Genomic DNA, 20,314 nt, shown 5'->3' with positions numbered 1-20,314 from the left:
AGCATTTGTTGTGTCAGATACCATAGCGATGATCCTCTCAGTAGGTGCTGTATGGTTCTATTTTCTTATGGCAACGGCCTTTCATTTGGGTGGGAAAGTGCATGGACGCTTCTTTCTATGTGGCTATATTCTCACCGTGTTTGGGATGGGAGCAATGGTGGTAGCATTCATGACTGGGTTGTATGCTGTACTACCACCTTCCTTTGGACTCCCAATTCTCACTTCTTGTTGTGCCATCTGCTGCTGCAGCTATTTCCTTGCTGGTTATGTTGTATCTAAAAGAGGGTGCTTAGGAATACGTACCATCTTATGTGCCCTGCTAGAAAGGTTTGTTTATTAATTCTGCCGGACCAACCCCTCAACATTGACAATACCTAATAATAATAATATTGTGATGTTATAATAAAATATTCCTCTCTGTTTGAGAGTAGTTTCTTTCATAAAAGTACTCTTTGCCCAATGGTATTATTTTGTGGGTAGAACTATATATAAATATATATATATATATATATATATATATAGAGAGAGAGAGAGAGAGAGAGAGAGATATTAAAAGTATTTTTATAATATATACACAATAAAAAGAAAATAGCTTTTTGAAAAAGCACGTGCTACTTAAATTTTTTAAAATTTTATTAAATACATAATTTTTGTAAGTAATTAACATTAAAAGATTCACTCCTAGACTCTTATTGATGTAAAAAATTATGGCTAGATGGCAAGAAGTTACATTGTTAGAAGTGAGCTACATGGCTAGATTAGAAAAGAAAAAATGGGCATGCAAGTTGTATAGAATCTTTTTCTTTAGAAAAGTCCACAATATATATCATATTAGTAACTTTTCTTAACTAATGTAGTATATTAATACATATGCAAGTTGTATAGAATCTTTTTCTTTAGAGAAGTTTGCAACATTTATAGTATCAGGAACTTCCCCTAACTGATGTAGCGTATCAATACATCGCATTTTGAGGACAATGTGCATTTTAAGTTCAAGGAAAATAACCAGCAAAATTTTTCTAACTTTTTAAGCTTTTCAAGAGCGTGAAGGATATTAGCATTAGAAGAAGATATATTCTTGGGTAATTGATTTACCTCTCTTAGATATATACTTGAATGCTAATATTGTTAGGTTGAAGTCTTAAGATCCTTTGAAACAAATTTTTTAACTTTAATATCTATTTGAAACTCAATTCATACACTATGCGTAACATGTCCTTAGAATTTGTTTCCTTTGCTTGGAAGAAGATACTTGGAGGTAGAAAATGAAGAGTTGGGATAAAAAAGCAATGACTTGTTCAGAGAGCTTGAGCTCTTATCCTAAGGACGGTCATGGCATTTTTTTCTTTAAATCTTGATGCACATAAGCAACTCTGGTTATGAGTCAGTAAAATTATGCTTTATAGAAAAGCTTAGAACTAGTTATCACTCAAATAAAATAAAAAAACCAAGAAATTGGACCTTATTTTGAAGAGTTTGGGGTGACATTTTTTAGGGTAAGTGACCTTTCATAGTCCTTAACACTTCAAATTTTTGGAGAATTCCTAAGTGCTATCGATTGATCTCTCTTAAGCCGTAAAGAAGGAGATTTCCTTAACTAAAGAAAAAACAAAGAAGAATAAGAAGAAAATTATTTTATTCTTATCATGCTAGCTTCTATATATTTTCTTAGGTTGTTTGTTTTACTTTAGATTATGATCCAGATTGATTGGGCTCACTGTTTCCTAATGAGCTAGCCCTCTTTAGGGTAGATCCCTATAATATTTATTCTATACTTTCCTATTTAGCGAAACAAACCTACCCTTAGATTAGCTCATATTTAGAATATTGGAATGGAGATAAGAATAAGAATGAGAAATTAATTCAATTTGCTCATCCATTAATATACATGAATCATTGTTTAGAATAAGGATAGAAATAAATATTTTATTATTATGAAAATCAAATTCCACTCTAACAAAAATTCCATAATTTCTTTTTTACCATGTTATAATTCACTTTAACTCTCATACAAACATTTTGTATCTTGTGATTATAAAAATGACCTTGAAGAGACCCACGTTTAATTTTAGTACTCATTGCTGAAACACCTTTGGATTCTTAAATAATTATATTATATTTGATTTTTTTTGTTAAACTAAACATAAAAAATAAAAATAAATAAAAAATAAAACACTAGGACGGAGCAAAAAGAAGACTGTTAAACGGATCCTTCAATTGACTTCATCTTCATCTCTACTAGGACGGAGCAATCTGAAAGGAGACACCCCACTTCACCTTGCAGCAAGAGAAGGGCATTCAACAGTCTGGAAGCTCTAATTGAAGCGGAAAAAGCACTTCCCGATGAGATTGAAAGTGGGGTTGGAGTAGATAAGGCCATTCTGAGGATGACCAATGAAGGGAAAGACACAGCCTTGCATGAGGCAGTGAGGTATCATCACCCTGAGGTGGTGATGAAGTTATTGATTGAAGAAGACCCTCAGTTTACCTATGGTCCTAATATTTCTGGTGGAACGCCTCTTTACATGGCGGTGGAGCGAGGACATGGAGACTTGGTGCAAATAATCATAGAAAACACTAGCACTTCACCAGCTTACAGTGGCATCTTGGGTAGAACTGCTTTGCATTCTGCTGTAATTCGGTATGACAAAGGTACGTAGTTATATGCAGCTCGTCAGTATTAGAGAAATTTAATATTGATCCTTAATTTAAATATTAGTATTAATATATTTATTATTAGTTTGAATTAGCGTATGATATATTTTGAAGTCTATTATTAATTTGAATTAGAATATAAAATAAAATTTGAATTATAGTAGAACTCATATGTGTTCGTATAAAAATATTCATTACCATCAATGAGAATGTAATGTCATATATTTTCTCTATCTTTTGCTTTCTCAATATGATATCAAAGTTCGCCTTTATATCAACCTAGAGCAAATTTAGGATACACGGCCATGCATCGGCTCCCCTTACCACAACTGGCAATGGTCTTGTTATATCTATGTATTGGCAAGGATACTATGGTTCCCCAAATGGGTTTTCCTCATTTACACTAGCAATCTTTGCTTTGACCCTCGCCTAGTCTATCCATGTCTCATTCCCTATAGCCTCTGAATCCTGAACCTTAGCCTCAACTTGGAGCAAATTTAGGCCCTGCACTATTTCTCCCTACCGCAAATGGTAGTGGCCTTATTGTGCCTTATGTATTGTCAATGCCTCCTTTCTTACTACCTCTAATATAATATCCTAGTTTCAATGCCCCTTTATAGCCAAGAGTTCTAAATTTGTTTGGTTCAAACCTACCAGAATTTTCTTCTTCTAATCCTAATGCCAATTGGTGATCATACTACTTCTTTCAAAGTCACTCTTATAGATCACTATTCTTTCCTATTCTCATTTTTTTTTTTTTTTTCACTTTTGAAGTTTATATTTGAAAGTTTTGTGGTTGGATCATTTTTCATAATCAATTCAATTGATTATTATTCTCCTTTACTTCCTACCAATTGCAGTTCCCTTAATTTAATCCCTCTTTGTTTATTACCTTCAACTCTACCCTCTCTCTCCCTCTAAAAGCTCCCTAAGAGGTAATTTGGAAACTTTAGTTCTTGTAAATTTCCACTCATGTTTCTTGTAAATTTACCCCATTTTCTTAACGCTTATTATGAGTTCTTGAAAATCTTTTTTTAATTGATTATTTTCTAAACAAAAGGTGTTTTTCATATGTTGTTCTTTTTTTAAGATTTTTCTCGACAACCAAACAACTATTGTCCCCATGATTCTTTGTCTTATTTAAATTTGATTGCTTTCTTGCATGTCTCAAGAAAACAAACATGTTCATGTTCCTCTACTTGAGATCTACCTTCTGCTTTGCCTTCTAGACAATCTGTTATATTAGCTTCTAAAACATTATTTAGTTTGATATTAATTAAGGCTCCTAATCCTACTCTTCCTTCACCAAATTTTCTTTTTGCAAGTTTCTCATAGATTTTAAAACTACAACTCAAGAAAATCTCATTATTCTTACCTAACCTCTCAACTATCAAGTCAAATCCACTCAACACCCAAACCCTTGGACCTCGGGGAATTTGTCCTCCATATAATCCAAATACACAAAGCTCCATCTTGAGAGGACATATTAGTTAAAGTTAATGTTTATCCTTGATTTAAATATTAGTATTTATCAATTTATTGTTAATTTGAATTAGAGTAGGATATATGGTTTGACTTAGAGTAGAAATCTATTATTAATTTGAATTAGAATAGGAAATGAATTTTGAATTATAACATAATTCATATGTATTTGTATATAAATATTCATCATCATCAATGAAAATGCAATATCATATATTTTTTCTGTCTTCTTTTTTCTCAATCCTCAGTGGTTAAGTAGTTATGTAACCTATATTGTTGAAGATATTTTTTTCCTATCTTGAAGTTTTGATGTTCATCTTTATAAGTTTGTTTATTTATCAGACATAATAGCAAGTTATTAGAATGGAAGCCAGCTCTAACCGAAGAAGTGGATGAAAATGGTTGGTCTCCCCTTCACTTTGCTGCCCACTTTGGTTATACTAGGATTGTGAAGCAATTACTAGACAAATCACATAAATCTGTAGCTTACCTCGGAATCTAACCTGGCAAGGAAACCGCCCTTCACCTTGCAGCTATCCGTGGCCATAAAGACATAGTAGAGCTGCTGCTGTCTTACTATCCAGATTGTTGCGAGCAGGTTGATGATAACGGCAAAAATGTTCTTCACTTTGCTATGATGTATAAGTTAGATTGTTATCCTGGGATGATTTTACGAAATGATGGATTAAGAGTGAGAGGACTTTTAAATGAGAAGGATGCTCAAGGAAATACACTCCTCCACCTGCTTGCTTCTTACCTAGTTGATGATGAAGAATTTGTATTGGATGATAAAGTGGATAAGATGGTGCTCAACAATAAAAACTTAACCCCCAAGGACATAGTTTCGAGACCCACCCACACTTGGCTGCAAAAGGTAAGTAAATACATACATACATACATATATAATTTTATATGATATTTTTACTTGCCTAATTTTGACTAATACAAAATTAATTTACTTGATAGTAACACATGACAATAATGTAGACAAGGCTATTGACTGCTTTAATACAAGCTCACGTGGATACCAAATTTTCATTTTACTATTATTTTTATTTAATTGTAGATGAAGTATATATATATATATATATATATATATATAGAGAGAGAGAGAGAGAGAGAGAGAGAGAGAGAGAGAGTTCTAATAAAACAAGTGAGAAAGCTAAAGTTTTTATTTTGTTAAAATTTCAGAAATTAGCCCTAAAATACTTCAGCAAAACTAAGGAAGCGGGTAGTGGACCCTTACATTGGGTCACAGATAACAAGGAAGACAATGATAGTGTTGAGATATTAGGAATGCTTTCCTTATATCATTCTTTCCTTATATCATTTAGTGTTGAGATATTAGGAATATTTAGATATTAGGAAAGTTGAGATATTAGGAATATTGAGATATTAGGAAAGTTGAGATATTAAGATATTAGTTGTTATTTCCTTATATCATTCTTTCCTTGTATCATTCTTTCCCATTCTTAGAATGACGATTACCCTTTATATATACTCTGTACATGAACGAATGAAAGTATGAATGAAAAAACTATCATTTATCAATTTGAAGATGGTATCAGAGCCATGGAACTGAAATCCTGGATATTTTGTCGCTATGGTAGTCCGACAGCGATCAACCATCCTAAAACAAGCCCTAATATTGATAAGTCAACCTTCAAATGCACTCACTGCAATAAGACTGGTCCCACCAGTCTGGATATCCCACAATTTTAAAGCAACGACTCTTGGTATGACCAGGAAAACAATGAGGAACCGAGGGTTTGAACCATGGACCTTTAGATCATGTTTAGGCTATCAACACTTTGTTATTAATGATAATAATCGTGATCAATGGAAGAAGGATCCAAGAAAACCTCGACTGCAACTGTTGCCGAAATAAAAACAGAGGCTAATGTTGCTAAGAAAGCCTCTGCATTGGTAGCCGCTACTGATTATGGTGGTAAGTTTTTAAATACTTTTACACCTGTTATTAATAGTGCATGGATAATTGATTCTGGTGCTACAGATCATATGACTTTTGATTCTAGACAGGTTTCACCTTTTAGACTTTCCTCACAAAAAATTGTTTCCACAGCCAATGGTAACACAACCCCAGTCATTGGGGAAGGATCCTTAACTCTTACTGATACTTTAAATTTGGATTCTGTTTTAGTTGTTCCATCTTTAAATTACAATCTTTTTTCAGTTTCTCAAATCACTACAGCCTTATCTTGTATTGTCATTTTTTGGCCTGAATTTTGTGTGATTAAGGACATCCAAACAAGACAGACGATTGGTTGTGGTATTAAGCGGGGAAAACTCTATTACTTGGACTTGTAGTCAAATGATTCAAATAAGTTGCAACAAGCCTTGATGGCAGATGGATTTGAGGAGGAGAAGAAAAAGTCTGAAATTTGGTTGTGACATCGACGTCTGGGACATGCTTCCTTTGGTTATTTAAAAAAATTGTTTCCTAGTTTGTTTGCAAAGAGTGATATTTCTGGTTTCCGTTGTGATATTTGTGAATTGGCTAAAAGCTATTGTGTTTCGTTTCCGTTAATTTTGAATAAAAGTCTGTTTCCTTTTATGGTTATACATTCTAATGTTTAGGGCCCATACAAAGTCCCAACTTTGAGTGGCTCACGTTGGTTTGTTACTTTTATTGATGATTGTACCAGAATGACATGGTTATGCTTGATGAAGACCAAAGATGAAGTGAACTTGTTGTTTCAAAATTTTCATAAAATGATTGAAACTCAGTACAATGCAAAGGTTTGGGTTCTACGTAGTGATAATGGTGGAGAATATCAAAGTTCTGATCTTCAAAAGTATTTGGAAGGACATGGCATTATTCATCAGACTACTTGTTCCAATACACCCTAGCAAAATGGAGTCTCTGAACGAAAAAATCGACACTTGTTAGAGGTTGTTCGTGCTTCCTTAATAGCAGCAAAAACACCGATATCTTATTGGGGATAAGCAATCACATCTGCCGCATACTTGATCAATCGAGTACCTTCTAGCTCAATTAACTTTCAAACACCTCTCCAAGCTCTTACTAATGTTGTAGTTGCCCCAACCGTCCCAAATCTACCTCCTCGTGTTTTTGGTTGCGTGGCATTTGTGCATCTACACAAGCACCAACGCACCAAGTTAACTTCCCATGCATTGCAATGTGTATTTGTTGGATATGCATTGCACAAAAAAGGATATCGATGTTACCATCTTCCAACTCGACAAATGTATATTACAATGGATGTGGTGTTTCATGAAGATTCGATGTATTTTTCATCTGAGTCTGAACTTCAGGGAGAGTACTATAAGGAAATTCAAACTCTCGATTATGATTATCATATCTCTGAGGAAGATGAATCTGGACAATTTGAACTAGTGAACCAGGAAGTGGGTGAGTTGGATATGAGTGGTCAACAATTTGGGTCCGAAGATGTCTTCACTGAAATACCAAACCAATCGTCGTCTGTTGAGGGTGTTCTTAATTTGGAACCTGATCCATTCATGAAACGGTTACCACACCGTCATAATAGAGGTATTCCTAAACCCACATATGAACCTGAATTGTCTACCAAAGTCAAATATCCTATGAGCAACTATGTGTCTAACCATCGTTTGTCTGAGTCAAATAAGTCATTTGTAAATCAATTATCTACTGTAGCTATTCCTAATAGTGTGCAGGAAGCCTTAGCTGATCCAAGGTGGAAAGCAGTCATGAATGAAGAGATGAAATTATTGCAGAAGAATGAAACATGGGAACTCATAGAATGTCCACCAGGAAAGAAGCCAGTTGGGTGTCGTTGGATCTATACTGTGAAGTACAAGACAGATGGTAGTATTGAACGATTTAAAGCAAGACTGGTAGCAAAAGGGTACACTCAAACTTATGGAATTGACTACACAGAGACATTTGCACCTGTAGCTAAGATCAACACAGTTCAAGTATTACTGTCTTTAGCTGCAAACCTAGATTGGCCATTACAACAATTTGATGTGAAAAATGCCTTTCTACATGGTGAGTTATCTGAAGAAGTATATATAGATCTTCCACCAGGATGCATGGTGTCAGAAAAGTAATGTCAAAAGGTGTGGAAATTGAAGAAGTCATTGTATGGGTTGAAGCAATCCCCGAGAGCATGGTTTGGAAGGTTCACAAAGTCAATGAGAGCTTTTGGCTATCGTCAAAGTAATTCAAATCACACTTTGTTCCTGAAAAAGCAACATGGTAAGATTACGACACTCATCGTATATGTGGATGACATGGTAGTTACAGGAAATGATCCTGAAGAAAGAAAAGCTCTGCAAAATTATCTATCTAGAGAATTCGAAATGAAAGATCTAGGTCATCTGAAATACTTTCTTGTGATTGAAGTTTCTCGATCAAGTGAATGAATTTTTCTATCTCAAAGAAAGTATGGCTTAGATCTTTTACAGGAGACTGGAATGTCGGGATGTCAACCTGTTAATACACCAATAGAAGAAGGTCTGAAATTGTGTGTTGAGCCTAATCAAGTATCAACCGATAAGAGAATATACCAGAGACTTGTGGGAAGATTAATGTACTTAGCTCATACAAGACCAGATCTTGCTTATACATTGAGTGTAGTGAGTCAATACATGCATAATCTTGGAGAGCAACATATGAATGCAGTCATGCGTATTTTGAGGTATTTGAAGAATGCTCATGGGAAGGGAATTTTGTTCGCTAAAAATGTTGATCATCAGAGTATAGAAGTATATACTGATGTTGATTGGGCCGGTGCAATGGATGATAGATGATCTACATCTAGTTACTTTACCTTTGTAGGTGGTAATCTTGTGACATGGAAAAGTAAGAAGCAGAATGTCGTCGCTCGTTCAAGTGCAAAAGCGGAATTTAGAGGTATGGCTCTAAGACTTTGTGAGGCATTATGGCTAAGACTCCTCTTACAGGATTTAGGTTACCTATCTAGGCAACCAATCCAATTGTTTTGTGACAATAAAGCTGCATGTGACATTGCTCATAATCCAATACAACATGATCGTACAAAGCATGTCGAGGTGGATAGATTCTTCATTAAGGAAAAGTTGGATGATAAGATTGTGGAATTGCCTAAGATTTATTCAGAAAATCAATCGGCCGATATCCTTACCAAAGTTGTCTCAAGTCAAGTGTTCTCAAAATTTTTGGACAAGTTGGGCATGTGTGACATCTATGCACCAACTTGAGGGGGAGTGTTGAGATATTAGGAATGCTTTCCTTATATCATTCTTTCCTTATATCATTTAGTGTTGAGATATTAGAAATGTTTAGATATTAGGAAAGTTGAGATATTATGAATATTGAGATATTAGGAATATTGAGATATTAGGAAAGTTGAGATATTAGGATATTAGTTGTTATTTCCTTATATCATTCTTTCCTTGTATCATTCTTTCCCATTCTTAGAATGACGATTACCCTCTATATAAACTCTGTACATGAACGAATGAAAGTATGAATGAAAAAACTACCATTTATCAATTTGAAGAAATAGTAGTGAAAACAAACACAAGACAGACAATCTCATTTCTAAGTTGAAGAGAAAAGGTGAAACTCATTTGATAGTGGCAGCACTTGTAGCAACTGTAACCTTTGCGGCTGGCTTCACTTTGCCTGGTGGTTACAATGAGAATGATGGTAAGGCAACCCTAGCAAAGAAAGCAGCTTTCAAAGCATTTGTTGTCACGGATACTTTAACCATGGTTTCCTCTGTATCAACTACTTTTGTTTACTTTTATATGGCTGGGTATGAAGAAGTGGAGCTTCTCCACAAACTCTTTAGATGGGGCTTTTTTCTCACCATGTTTGGCATGGGGTCAATGGTGGTGGCATTCATGACCGGCATGTACGCTATGCTACCACATTTCTCTGGGCTTCCGATTGTTGTTTGTGTCCTCTGCTTCTGCTTTTTCCTCGTTTTCTATTATTTATTTAGACAACTTGTAAAAAGGTAAAGGCCTTGATGGGATGTTATTTACTCATATTACAACCATGAAATTAATGGAAGGTCTTCCTACATGGCACGACCCTTTAATTAATATATATATATATATATATATAGATTGATGTGTGTATATAAGAATGATTCTAGGTGAATTTTGAGTGGGGTATGAACTTAAATTACAGTCTCCTAGTCAGATAAATCACCGAGTGCATGCTTTATCGTCATATCTTTCATTATGATTTTCAATTGATTGTATTTATGTAATATCCGGTTTTCACTCATACTTCAGATTTAGAGGTTACAAAATTTTTCCAAAAATTGTCAGTTGAATGGTAAGAAAAGATGGTGAAAATCTTTGGCAAAATTTTGGAGTAGCTTTTCAAAATTCAATGGTTTGAATTTTTGTCATGTCAATTTTTTATGGTGAAATTTTCAAAATTTGAATTTAAATGTAGAGAGAACATTTAAACTTGAATGCATTGTTGAAAATTAAATTTACTAGTATGGAATAATTGTCATTGGTACAAGAGAGGTCCTAAAGATCCCCTTCTTCTTAGCCTAAACCACTACTTAAAATATATAAAAATGGAGAATAAAAATAGAGCATAAAGAAATCATCATTAGAACCCAAGATTCAACTTCAATATTATTATAAGCTAAAGCTTAAAAATAAGTGCATCTAAGTATACTCATTCCCGCATGCTGATCTTAAAACGTATTACCAGCAGAATCAGAAAAATCATTAGGGAAATTATGAGCCTAGATCTTAAGACCTGGTAGAAAGTAATCAACTTTTGAGTCTAAATTTTGAACCCAGTATAAAATAATCAATGTTACAATAGGATATAGAAACTCACAATATTGCCACATGCTGTTTTGAGATTCTCATCCATTATTCATTGTTCTGTAGACATATTATTGTTATAAATATTCCACCATTATTTTGTTATAAATTTTTTTAATATTTATTTATTTTGTTATTAAAGGAATGGTTATAGTTTATTTGAATGAATAAGGATTGTAGGTTTGTTGGTTCACTGTATGATATTCTTGTTTTAAAAATTTTATAATAATTTTTTTTTGCTTCTCTTGTTTAAATAAAGTCTTAAAGTTGATTTTTTTGATAAACTAAAGTTATGGCTAATTGTGAGTTTTTAATTGTTAGAAGGTTGGAACTTACAAATGTGTTATCTTTGCAAACAAAATAGAGAATATTAACCATATTTTTAAATATTATCCTTTTGTTCAAGGAATTTGGGATCATATTAAGTATAATTGCCCTACACCTCTCTTCTATGAAAGTGACTTCCTATCTTAGCTTAAAACAATGTATGAAAATTATAAAATTAACTGCAAAATTTACAATCATCCTATGGAAAAAATATCCATTATCCTGTGGAATGTATAAATTGTCACACCCCAAGACTCACTCTAAGAGCGTGACGGTCATTTCACACTTCAAACCCGAAGGCTTACAGTGTAACCTGACCCAAACAATTATCTTGTAATCGGAAGTTACCAATTACCAAATACCTGTTCAGAGTAGCGGAACAAAATCTAAAATCCACAAAATTCAATTTCAAAACTAAAACATCCACTATCCAAAATCCATTGTCCAAATATTTGCAAACTTAAACAATTCAAGTACTATAACAAATTTCAAAATCTCCAAAACTCAACTTTGATCTAACATAAAATTTGAAGGATCAATATCCAAATAACTTCCAAATACCAAAAGATCCAAATGAACACAACTAACAGTTAAACAAAATCCAACATAAAATCCTAAGTCAAATCCTAATGATGACCATTCCTTAGCCTAGCCATCACTCCTCACCCAAACTAAGGGTACCTGAAAAGTAGTTAACAAATGGGAATGAGCTCATAGCCCAATCAGGAACATTAATGTAGTCCATGGATCAAATATTTCAAACTCACTTGCAAAATAGGAGATATTGTAATCAATCATTTTCATAAAGCTGTGAGTAAATTTTTTTTTTTTTTTTTTTTGCCAATACATTCAAAATTTCTAACTGTATGCATTTATTTCTGATTCAAACAATTTCATAACAAATTCAGTCAAAACATTCCAATAATTTATTTACTCTGGTCATCAAACATCAAAGGGTGTCCAGTTAGGTGAGACTTTTCAAATGGGTGGCTAGCCTCAAATTGTTCCTTTAAGGTGGACGGAACCAAACACTACTAGTACTAATAACCTCTAACCGAAACCCGTAGAGGCTGGGGTTCAAATCAATTACATTCCCCATCAAGAAATGTAAAGGTCAACTATTATATCCCATTAACAAGGGCCAAAAGTCAACTATTATATCCCGTTGACAATGGCCAAACAAATCAGAGTCAAATATTTATTTCATTTATTCAAATTTATAACATATAATATCTCCACATTTATTTGTCAAAAACATAATATGAAATTCTAACATACTTTTCATGCAAAACAGGTTTGATCCATGCATAAAACGGAATATAACTCATACGTTTTCAAATAATGTATATATATATATATATATAAATTGCTTCAAAAAAAAAGAATTTAAGAACTGCATTAGTTTCTCTTACCTCAAAAGAAGTCCTCAAAAACTTTGGAGAGAAATAATCTTGAAAATCTACTATTCACCTAACAAAATATAAGAGGAATAACTATTACTATTTATCTATAATTTAACTAATCTATTCCTTATTGAAATAAATTAATAAATTCCCAATTTGTTTCTAATAACACAAAACTCTGCCGTTATTAAATAATACAGTACTCAGTACTCAAGTACCCATCAAAGTCTAACAATACAGAGTCCTGCTACTATTAAATATTACATACCCAAGTATCCATCAAAGCCTAATAATAGAGTATGTGAAAATCCACCAACTAGAGTTCAACCATGAAATCCGTACAAAAAAAGTGGATGCATAGTTCCCACACACATGCAACCAGTGCACACGCGTTTTTTTTTTTTTTTTTTTTTTTTTTTAAAAAAAAAAACTGAAGATCTCCCAATTCCAACAATAAATCAAAATCTTAAATTTTCACTATTTGATATAAAACGAATTAAAAAAATAATAAACTAACCCTAATCTAAATCGAAATCTTCACAGGAATTTTTTTTTTTTTTTTCTAAAAAAAACTTAAGACCTCCTCAATTCCAATAATAAATCAAAATCTTAAATTTTCACTATTTGATATTAAAACGAATTTAAAAAAAAATAAACTAACCCTAATCTAAATCGAAATCTTCACATGAATTTTTTTTTTTCTAAAAAAAACTTAAGATCTCCTCAATTCCAACAATAAATCAAAATCTTAAATTTTCACTATTTGATATTAAAGCGAATTAAAAAAATAATAATAAACTAACCCTAATCTAGATTTGGGTTTTCCAAAAATATCTAATGTGCTTGAAATTAACCAATGAATCTAAAAAAATAATCTAAGGGTTAGAATCTTACCTATAGAGGTTTGTTCTTCAAACCTTGAAATCTAACCTCAACTTCACATTCTCTAAAAACTATCTGCGAATAGGAATGCGATTCAGAAAAGAACAGGAAGAAGAAAATTTTCTATTTATACCTAGGGTATTATTCGTAAAATTATCTTTTCACCAATTTTCCATTTTATTAAATTAATTAATTAATTAATTGAATATCATTATTATGAATTTCCTAAATTGCCCTTTAAAAAAAACTTGGGCGTTACATCCTCCCCTCCTTAACAAAAGTTTAGTCCTCTAAACTTGACATACCTGAGTCTTGAAATAATTGAGGATGCTTTTCTCTCATCTCTTCTTTTAACTCCCAAGTGGTCTCTCGGATACTATGATTGCTCCACTGGACCTTTACCAACTTGACAACAGCATGTCCTAGTACCTTATCCATCACATCCACAATTTGAACGGGTACCTCTTCATAGGTCAAGTCCTCAGAAATTTGAATAGGCTCCAACTCCACAACATGAGAGGGATCATAAATATATTTCCTCAAGGTCGAAACATGGAATTCATTATGAATCTTAGATAGACTTGGGGCAAGGCCACTTTATAAGCCAAAGTGCCTACTCTTTCTAATACCTCAAATGGTCTCACAAAACGAGGACCGAGTTTCCCTTTTCTTCCAAATCTCATTATAGACTTCATAGGTGAAACTTTCAAGAAAACATGATCACCCACCTCAAACTCCAAATCTCGTCTACGATTATCAGCATAACTCTTCTGTCTACTTTGTGCTGCTTTCAATCTTTCCTTAATTAAAGAGACCTTTTCAACAGTTAACTACACAAGTTCAGGCCCCAAAAGTTTCTTCTCTCCAACGTCATCCCAACAAACAGGAGATCGACATCTCCTACCAAACAACGCCTTAAAAGGTGCCATCCCAATTCTAGCTTGAAAGCTATTATTATAGGCAAACTCCACTAGGGGCAAATAATCATCCCAATTACCTTTTAAGTCCAAAGCACAAGATCTCAACAAATCTTCCAAGACCTGAATTACCCTCTCTGATTGACCATCAGTCTATGGATGAAAAGCAGTACTAAAACTCAACTTAGTACCTAATGCTTTCTGTAAACTATGCCAAAATCTAGAAGTGAAACGAGGATCTCTGTCAGATACTATAGAAACAGGTACACCATGCATTCTCACAATCTCCTTAATATAAAGAGAAGCTAAACGATCCATAGAAAAATTAACTTTCATAGGCAGAAAATGAGCAGACTTTGTTAATCGATCAACAATCACCCAAATTGCATTATTACCCCCTAAGGTCTTTAGTAACCCAGTCACAAAATCCATAGTAATATGTTCCCATTTCCACTCGAGAATAGAAAGTGGTTGCAAAAACCCTACTGGTCTTTGATGCTCAGCTTTCACTTGTTGACACACCAAACACTGAGCCACAAATTTCGCAATATCTCGCTTCATACCTGACCACCAATAATTCTGTCTCAAATCTTTGTACATCTTTGTCTCTCCTGGGTAGATCGCAAGCCTATAACAATGAGCTTCCTCCAAAAGCTCTCTCCTTAAGTCTCTATCATTTGGGACACAAAGTCTAGTCCTAAACCTCAAAATCCCATCATCTGATAAAACAAAGTCAAGCTTACTGCCCTTTTAAACCTCTTCCATAAGCTGCACTAAATTCAAATCATTCTTTTGTAGGGCCTTAATTCTCCCAACTAAGTCTGGCTGCACTCTAAAGTTCGCCACAAGAGCTCCCGAGTCTAAAACTCTGATATGAACTTGTAAACTCCTCAAATCTCCCAATAATTGCCTCTGACAACCTCTAATAGCTGCTAAGGAACCAGCGGATTTCCTACTTAAGGCGTCAGCCACAACATTCGCTTTCCTTGGGTGATATTGAATAATGCAGTCATAGTCTTTAAGTAGTTCGATCCACCTCCTCTGTCTCATGTTCAACTCCTTTTGGGAATATAAATATTTCAAGCTCTTATGATCTATGAATATCTCACAAGTTTCACCAAAAAGAAAATGTCTCCATATCTTAAGTACAAAAACCACTGCAGCTAACTCCAAATCATGAGTAGGATAATTTCGTTCATAAGGCTTCAATTGCTTAAAAGCATAAGCTACAACTTTCCCATGTTGCATAAGAACACAACCCAAACCCTGATGAGAGGCATCACTATACACCACAAACCCTCCTGAACTTGAAGGGATAGTCAAAATAGGAACTGTCACCAATCTATTCTTTAACTCTTGGAAACTACGTTCACAATCATCAGACCACTCAAACTTAACCCCTTTCTGAGTCAAACTAGTTAGAGGTAGGGCAATCTTAGAGAACCCCTCAATAAACCGCCTATAATAACCAGCCAGTCCCAAGAAACTTCGAATCTCGATCACAGTAGTAGGTCTCCTCCAATTTGACACAGCATCTACCTTTCCAAGATCAACTGAGATGCCATCCTTGGTCACCACATGCCCAAGAAAAGAAACTTTGTCTAACCAGAACTCACACTTCTTGAGTTTAGCATACAATCACTTATCTCTGAGAGTCTGTAATACAATACTCAAATGACGCTCATGCTCCTCCCTACTCTTTGAGTACACCAAAATATCATCTATAAAAACTACCACAAACTGATCTAGATAGGGCTTGAATACCCTATTCATTAAGTCCATAAAAGCAACAGGTGCATTAATCAAACCAAAAGGCATAACCAAAAACTCATAATGTCCATATCTAGTTCGAAAAGCAATCTTAGGTAGATCTTCACCTCTAACCCTTAACTGATGATAACCAGACCGAAGATCAATCTTAGAGAACACACAAGCACTCTGAAGCTGATCAAACAAATCATCAATCCAGGGAAGAGGATACCTGTTCCTCACCGTCACCTTATTCAACTCTCTATAATCAATGCAGAGTCTCATAGAACCATCATTTTTCTTTACAAATAAAACAGGAGCTCCCCAAGGTGAAACACTAGGCCTAATGAAGCCCTTATCTAACAACTCCTGGAGTTGAATCTTCAACTCCTTAAGCTCCATAGGTGTCATCCTATAAAGGGCCTTAGAGATAGGAGTTGTCCTTAGTGCCAAATCAATGGTGAACTCCACCTCCCCCTCTAGTGGCAAGCCAGGTAGATCCTCTGGAAAGACATCAGGATAGTCCCTTACAATGGGTATGTCTTCCAACTTTAAATCATTTTCCTCATTCACAACATAAGCTAAAAAGCCTTGACAGCCTTTCTTGAGCAAAGAACTAGCTTGTAAGGCTGAGATCACACGCAGTGGTTTGTCCACATGCTTCCCCTCAAAACTAAAATCAAGCTGACCAGGAATGCTAAAAGTCACTCTTTTCCCAAAACAATCAATAGAAGCATGATAAGAAGCTAACCAATCCATCTCCAAAATCACATCAAAATCTTGAAGGTCCAGAAGTACTAAGTCAACTGTTATCTCTCTATACCCAATCATCACACAACAATCTCTAATTATTTTATTAACCACAACAGAATCTCCCAAAGGAGTAGCAACAAATAAATCAAAGTCCATATTATCAATCGGCATACCCAACAAACCAGCAAAAGATACGGAAACAAAAGAGTGCGTTGATCCAAGATCAATTAAGGCTCTAGCAAATAAGGTGTGAATTCGAAGAGTACTTGTCACTACATCAGACGTAGCTTGAGCATCTCTATGAGTCATAGAAAATACCCACCCTTGAGCCCTGGGCTTCTGTCTATCATCTTTATTCTCCTCCTTAGGCTTCCCAAATACAAACTTCCTACTCTCTAGACAATCTCGAACCATATGTCCCTGTTTTCCACAACCAAAGCAAGCTCCTGTCTCTCTATAGCATGGCTTACCCCCATGCTTCTTGCCACAAGTAGGACAAATCTCATCTAAATTTTGTGTTGCTTTTCCTTTATTCTGATTTCTACTTGGAGCAGACCTTTTCTGTGCTTGGTTACCATGAGCACCATCATTTCTATTCCTCTTCCTTTGTTGTTCCCTATACTGGTGAAGCTCTTCATTATCCGTCTCTGCAATAAGGGCTCTGTCTACCACCTCTGAATAAACACTAAGCTTCAAAATTGATATCTTATTCTTCAAATAAGGCTTCAGTCCATCCTGAAGCTTTAATGTTTTTTCCTCCTCTGTAGCAATCAACTGTGGGGCAAAACGTGATAGTTCAGTAAACTTAGCCTCATATTGGGCCACAGTCAAATCCCCCTGTTCCAAATGGACAAACTCTCCCACCTTTTGTCGTCGAACACTGTCAGGAAAGTACTTCTTATAAAAAGCCTCCCTAAACTGACTCCAAACAATAGGCCTCTGATCCTCCAAAAGCCTCTTAGTCATGCGCCACCAATGGTCTACCTCTTTGTCTAGCATAAATGCTGCATATGAGGCCTTTTGCTCCTCAGAACAATCAATGACATCAAAGAATTTCTCTATCTTCATAATCCAAGCCTCTGCCTCTGTTGGATCTGAAGTACCAGAAAAGTAAGGGGGACCCAACTTCTTAAAGTCGTCGAAGGAGCTACCCCTAGTAGATGAGGATTGTCCTTGACCATTACTTCCAGTAGCTCTAGCCTGACGCTCAACCAAGCCAGACAAAGTCCTTAAATATCTATAAAGCCCTTCAGTACTCATAGGGGGCAAAGCCTCAGGTGGAAGAGGTATATCATCATTAGCCTGACTGTTTTGGGAAGATGCAAGTCTCCTTGGTGGCATAGTGTCCTATAAAGCAACATGTATAACTAAATTAGTCACTAAAAAGTCAAATAAGCAAATCAGAATTGTAAGGAATAAAAGGAATCGAACTAGATGAAGTTGAAACTTAAACTAATGTGTCACTCATCTATTCCCAAAGGTAAACTAAACAAGTTCCCATCAAGATTACAACCTAATGCTCTGATACCACTCTGTCACGCCCCAAGACCCACTCTAAGAGCGTGACGGTCATTTCACACTTCAAACCCGAAGGCTTACAGTGTAACCTGACCCAAACAATTATCTTGTAATCGGAAGTTACCAATTACCAAATACCTGTTCGAAGTAGCGGAACAAAATCTAAAATCCACAAAATTCAATTTCAAAACTAAAACATCCACTATCCAAAATCCATTGTCCAAATATTTGCAAACTTAAACAATTCAAGTACTAGAACAAATTTCAAAATCTCCAAAACTCAACTTTGATCTAACATAAAATTTGAAGGATCAATATCCAAATAACTTCCAAATACCAAAAGATCCAAATGAACACAACTAACAGTTAAACAAAATCCAACATAAAATTCTAAGTCAAATCCTAATGATGACCATTCCTCAGCCTAGCCATCACTCCTCACCCGAACTAAGGGTACCTGAAAAGTAGTCAACAAATGGGAATGAGTTCATAGCCCAATCAAGAACATTAATGCAGTCCATGGATCAAATATTTCAAACTCACTTGCAAAATAGGAGATATTGTAATCAATCATTTTCATAAAGCTGTGAGTAAATTTTTTTTTTTTTTTTTTGCCAATACATTCAAATTTTCTAACTGTATGCATTTATTTTTTATTCAAACAATTTCATAACAAATTCAGTCAAAACATTCCAATAATTTATTTACTCTGGTCATCAAACATCAAAGGGTGTCCAATTAGGTGAGACTTTTCAAATGGGTGGCTAGCCTCAAATTGTTCCTTTAAGGTGGACGGAACCAAAAACTACTAGTACTAGTAACCTCTAACCAAAACCCCTAGAGGTTGGGGTTCAAATCAATTACATTCCCCACCAAGAAATGTAAAGGTCAACTATTATATCCAATTGACAAAGGCCAAAAGTCAACTATTATATCCCGTTGACAATGGCCAAACAAATCAGAGTCAAATATTTATTTCATTTATTCAAATTTATAACATATAATATCTCCACATTTATTTGTCAAAAACATAATATAAAATTCTAACATACTTTTCATGCAAAACAGGTTTGATCCATGCATAAAACGGAATATAACTCATACGTTTTCAAATAATGTATATATATATATATATAAATTGCTTCAAAAAAAAAGAATTTAACAACTGTATTAATTTCCCTTACCTCAAAAGAAGTCCTCAAAAACTTTGGAGAGAAATAATCTTGAAAATCTACTATTCACCTAACAAAATATAAGAGGAATAACTATTACTATTTATCTATAATTTAACTAATCTATTCCTTATTGAAATAAATTAATAAATTCCCAATTTGTTTCTAATAACACAAAGTCCTGCCGTTATTCAATAATACAGTACTCAGTACTCAAGTACCCATCAAAGTCTAACAATACAGAGTCCTGCTACTATTAAATATTACATACCCAAGTATCCATCAAAGCCTAATAATAGAGTATGTGAAAATCCACCAACTAGAGTTCAACCATGAAATCCATACAAAAAAAGTGGATGCACAGTTCCCACACACATGCAACCAGTGCACACGCGTTTTTTTTTTCTTTTTTTTTTTGTTAAAAAAAAAACTGAAGATCTCCCAATTCCAACAATAAATCAAAATCTTAAATTTTCACTATTTGATATAAAACGAATTAAAAAAATAATAAACTAACCCTAATCTAAATCGAAATCTTCACAGGAATATTTTTTTTTTCCTAAAAAAAACTTAAGATCTCCTCAATTCCAATAATAAATCAAAATCTTAAATTTTCACTATTTGATATTAAAACGAATTAAAAAAA

The sequence above is a fragment of the Vitis riparia genome, chromosome 5, assembly GCF_004353265.1.
Source record: "Vitis riparia cultivar Riparia Gloire de Montpellier isolate 1030 chromosome 5, EGFV_Vit.rip_1.0, whole genome shotgun sequence".
Taxonomy (NCBI): domain Eukaryota; kingdom Viridiplantae; phylum Streptophyta; class Magnoliopsida; order Vitales; family Vitaceae; genus Vitis; species Vitis riparia.
The sequence above is the reverse complement of the archived record's forward strand: the minus strand, read 5'-3'. Positions refer to the sequence as shown.